Raw genomic sequence first — 6,000 nt, forward strand, 5'->3', positions numbered from 1 at the left:
TTTACAGAAATTAGATTGAGTCGCTCGAGGAATATAATGAAAATAAACGATGTGATTTAAAAAGAAAAATGTAAAGGCAACATTGTAATAAATATTTTTCAATGATTTTTAATAATGTCTGAAATTAAAACGAATTCATTTATCTATATATTGATATTTCTTCTTTCTATTGCACTTTTATTTTACTATTACTCATTTTTTGTGACAGGTATGATGGAAAGTTTAACTAGAGAACTTAAATTAATGAAATCAGACGTGATTACTACGACGGTTTGTCCATATTTTATCGCAAACTGTCCGGACAAATCAAAAAGACGAATATTAAGGTATCCGTAATATGATCTAGTAAGATTTTATCGATTGTGTCAAATGCATTTTTACTGTTTAGACTTCCAGAATTACCAATTGAAGATGCTTGCGCAATGATAATCGAAGGAATATTACGTAATGAACGAGTTTTTACGATTCCAGATTATGACTTTTACGCGCTGCCATTTATAAAGTAAATATAACCATTTTGCAATATGAAATTCGTGTTAAATATGTGAAAATACGTTTGTTTTATTGTTTTGGAAATAGGCTAGAGAAAATACACGAACGTACTAAGTATTCTATTCGTAGAGTATTATAAAAGAAATCTGATGTGAAAAACTGAAATGGCTATGGCTATTTTTATTTTACTCGAAATTTGATAAAAACATTATAATTTGATATAAAATGTGTTGAACTATATTATATGGTTTTTAGGTTTTTACCTGAAGATTTGCAAGATATGGTAGAAGAAATCGTGTATTCACACATCGAACCAACGCCAGACGAAGAAAAAGTCATACAAAAATATACGAAATTCGCGGAGATGAACAAACCACAGGTAATTTTGAAAATTTCTGTTTTTAAAATTACGAAAACCACGAACCACCTATGTAAAAATTCACTATAACCTTCCGCAAAATGGGGATAAAAAAAAAAATTACGCTCCTTGTTTTTTTTAAACGATTACATGCAGATTAAAACTACCTGTTTGGTACTACATTTTAAGGGGAAAACTTATAAATGATGGCAATTACGAGGTTCGCGTTTTTTCCTTATGTACGGTTATATTTTATAAAATAAGATGGGTAGTAAACATTAAAAACTCAAAGAACGATTAAAACGATAAGCTATTTCGTCTTGCTGGTTATTTCATAATGACAATTATAAAAGAAAAATGTATACGCACATTATAATATTTCATTTAAATTGTTTTAACTGCCATACATATATTGTATACACCAGTAATAAATATAACAATATGTTTAATACGTATTATTTACATTTTAATACTTATAATAGATAATATGTAGGTAACAGTAGAAATATTATTTATTGATTGATTATTCAAAAGTTTAAGATGTTTTTGAAAGAATCTATTTTGAATTCAAATAAAACGTTAAATTAAAAATGATAATGTTCCTACAATATTGTTTTGTATGATCATTTGTACGTCATATTTAATATCACTGATTTTGTTAATTATTTAAATTTAATTATTATAATATCGTAAAGGTTAAATTTGAAAACATTTTATGAAAATTGAATGACATTTGAATTTGTATGAATTATATAAAAATGTAAAATGGTGGGATGAGATATATGTTTTTTTTCTCGAATCTCAATCCAATGGCATGCATTATTTATTACTGCTCCCAAAGGTTTTGCACTTGACTTTTTTATGTTTTCGTATATTTTTTTTTATCCGCAGACGGTTCGATACAATTTCTAATTTTGTTTTGTCATTCAACTGCAGTTGTAAAAAATATCGACGGAATAAACCGTTAAATTTGGAACACAAATTTAAGTATAATTTTAATACCAATGTAATAAATTGGCATGAACTATTTAAAAGTTTCGTAAACAATGTCTGGTTTATTTACCATACCAGTTTAATTAAAATAAACCATATAATATTTTTTAGATATTTTATTGTAATCATTTAAATGCAACAACAGGCATCAAATTTAAAAACATTGTATTTTTAAGTTTTATTACTAGGTACCTATCTATCTATTTAATATCATTGAAAATCTGAATAATTAAATGTTTATAGTTTACAATTAAAAATTATAAACTAAATATCTTTAAAAAAAATATTATTATAATTATTTATTACACGCTACAATCACTGATACACATAATTATATTATTTTCAGATCTCAATGTTTGCACCATGTTTAAAAATGGGCAGCGTACCAGATTAATTTTTAAAAATACTTATATTATAATATCATTATTATTGTTTAAAAATATTATATTTTAAAGGATGTTTAAAAAAAATATTGGTAAATAATAGTTAATAACTTAAACTTTAAACCAATTTCACATTAAAATGTGTACGTATGGGTTTATACATTTTTGTTAAAAATAATATATTCATTTATATCGATACTTTGTATTTCAGTAAATTTAATTGTGTTTGTATATCATATCTACATCTACGATAATTTGTATGTTTAAGTTAAAATTGGAAGGCTAGATAAAATTTCAAAATCTATCAAAAAGTTAAAATGATAAATAAAATACAACATAAACTTAGTGGGTAAGGCGAAAAATGTAATCAAGAAAAATACTGCCTTCATCCAAGATAAGAATAAAAGAAAGTTAAAAATTAATATAATGTAATGCATGTAGCAATTATTTTTTATAACAATATTAATAATATCTGTTTTGTACAATATCACTCATAACCTGAAAAATAACTATTTTCATATTGATCAGCTATGTATAAGCACTTGGATGATAAACTCGCCAAGTGTATCGGTGAAGTTGGTGTTATTGTTAAATTGGAGTACTTTTTAATTTTCATATTGTACGACACGAGTGTGAATATAATATTTTATTCATACCTCATAAACAGACGTTTTAAAAATAATCACCGATGAGTGATTAAAAATATAAAGAATGTTATATAGTTTGTAATACTATCCTCAGAATTCAATATTAAATCAACGAACCTTTATTACAAACAATATACGTTTTACAATAATACTTAAGTTAATGAAAATTAAATTAAATGAATGAGTTTAACTTACAACGGGGTATAATATGATACTATTTTTTAACGTAGGTGCATACGACGTTTACATGATGACGTGGTGTGCACAAGCCACAAACACAATATTCAATGGTTTTAAGTCAGTGATAATTACGTTTTAAAAACAATAGGGTTTAGTTTTAGTGGCTTAGTCGTGTCGTTCGAAAATACTTGTTACCTTCCCGAAGTCTCTACAGTATATACTATTATTATAATTTATTTTTTTTAATCACAGTACGTTTTAGAACAATATACCTGCAGTTGATTATATTATAATATTATATTGTCATATCAAACTTAGGGGTTTGTATACGCCTGCAGGAGTATCTCCATTATTTATCTGTCGAAATAATATTATATATACCTACGTATTTTGCAGAATAATGATAATATTATTTGAGCCAACGAGTCATCGACAGCTGCAGTTGATTCGAAATAATTTTAGCAACACATTTTATTATTATTATTTTTATCGACACTTATCGACGTCGTATTGTCATTATTTTTATTATAATGAGTGTTCTACTGTTAAAGCGGCGTGCTATATTATTATGATAATGTTATTATCTAACATCGAACGGAAGACGGATGCCGACAATTATTATTATAATACGCAACTATCAGTTTAATATTTTTAATACATCCGTAGACGATTGAAAGAATAACAAACCGGTGTCGAAAAAAATTTATATCGTATATGGAATGAAGAAGATGTTGAGTCTAGCCTATAGAGAGTACTTGTATTATAATATTATGATTACCACGGCTGCGGTTATTTTATTGTGACATATATTTTTTTAATTGGTTAAAAATTTTAAATTTTAACGATCTTTTAAAGCATAATAATATTCATGTGCGTATTTAATCGGGAGACATTTCAGTAGAATTATAAGTAGGTAACTATGTATTATTATAACGGATAAAAACTATAAAACCGTATTTTCAAAAGCATATAAATTATAATATTAAATTGTATACATTTATCGTGTTTTGGTATTTATTTATCTCGATCGATGATCGATCTGGTCTTGAATCATATTAGGTATACACGTTACGACTGCATTTACAATCAATAGACCATTTATCTTAAATGACGTGTGCGCATACAAAAACATGTTTATCTTACGCCGATTTATATCGAAATTCATTATCATCATGCTCAGAATATTGATTAGCATAATATTATATTGTTTAGATGGACGACAGTGTGGTGTCCTGGATTTTAATGCGAATTTGTAGTTTTTCTAAGCTCCGACGGCGTCGGCGGTGCAAAAAATTGTAACGCGCCCACTATTTTTCTTTTAGTTAATCGTTTGACGATTTTAATGTCGTAAACGTTTAACGAATTAAATCAACGTTCGTTCTGTTACGAAAAAATTGCAGTGTAGGTACCTACATAATATGTTAATGACAAGTATAATACATCATATTATAATTTTTTCATCCATAAACGCTACACAACCAGTAGTGGAGGTTTAACGGGGAGCGAAGAGTGCCTCCCCCCACAAAAAAAAGCATGTATAAGAGCGAAATGCCTCTAATAGTCATTATATATTATAGTCATCAAAACATTTATTATAAATCACATAATAAATTCAGGTACCTATAAAATGTAGTGTGTATAGCACGTAAAATTATATACTTCTCATCGTGTGCCCAACGATGGAAAAAGGTGAGATTTGAACGCATACAAAATATTTTTGCAATCTCCACCACTTCGGTACTCGTCAAGAGAAGACTGCCCGACGACACCGTGGCAAGAACAATTTACACGCGGACTGCCATCATCGTGCACGTCTTCGTCATTGAAATCTGAGTGTGTCGGACTCTTGGAAAAACGGAGAGAGAGAGAGAGAGAGAGAGAGAAAGAGAAAACCTATCGGTTTTTTTCGTTCGTTCGGTAAAAATAAAAAAAACGATGTCTCGAAAAATTAATCAAGTATAACGTCAACATTGAACCACGGCTTCTGTTATTGTATACACGGCTCGTACAACAACTATATACAATAACCATTGTACACCAGGGCCTGCACTACGGACACCATTATATTATGGTGCTTATACGTTATACCTACGATAGTTGTTTGCGTGAAAAGGAAGAACGGAATACATAAAAATGGGGGGGAAAAAGAAGAAGAAGAATCGGGTCCGCGCACAACGGTTCGTGGCAGCTGCGGATTCGACTCGGCTCTCGTACGGGACAGACGGAATTTTTTTTCTTTTTCTGTCGGAGCGTCCCGCACGGTGTACCCATTGTGGCGCGGAGGACCGACAGCATCACCGCGACGGAAAAGGGATGATGGCGAGCATGGGGGGGGGGTTAATTTTTTTTCCCAGAACCTTTTCATACGCGCGGGTGTGTGTGTGCGCGTGATGTAAGCGATCGTCCGAGTGTGAATAAATTCGGATTTTCGAGCAATGATCAATGGGCTCGTCGGGGTCGGTCGCCGGTGCAGCGATAGATTTAAAGAGAGGAATATCGAAGAAAAGAAGTAGAAAACCTCGAGCATATAGTGGTAGTGTGCATGACCCACACGTCGGTCGTCGGTAAAGGTACACACACGCGCACACACACACACACACAAACAAACACAAAATCTCACACACATTCGGTCACGTCTATATATAGGCGCGACCGACACGGATTTGGCCGTTTTCACTCTCTTTTCGGGGTGCCGGCCATTATATTATACTATATATTATTGTATGGTGTGTGTACCTACATACCCACATATATAATGCGCGTGTGCACAAAACATAATATTTCATACTTGAGGTATACGTCTTGTACACGTATATTATACGAAATGACGCGCGGTGATCCGTGTGTAGGTATATATGATATTATGTGTTAGGACTCGGAAGATTAACCGAAAAAAAAATACTTGAATGCGACGAAAAACCTCTACTGCGTTACCATACTCGCGGTA

Source organism: Acyrthosiphon pisum, chromosome A1, assembly GCF_005508785.2.
Source record: "Acyrthosiphon pisum isolate AL4f chromosome A1, pea_aphid_22Mar2018_4r6ur, whole genome shotgun sequence".
NCBI classification, from domain to species: Eukaryota; Metazoa; Arthropoda; class Insecta; order Hemiptera; family Aphididae; genus Acyrthosiphon; species Acyrthosiphon pisum.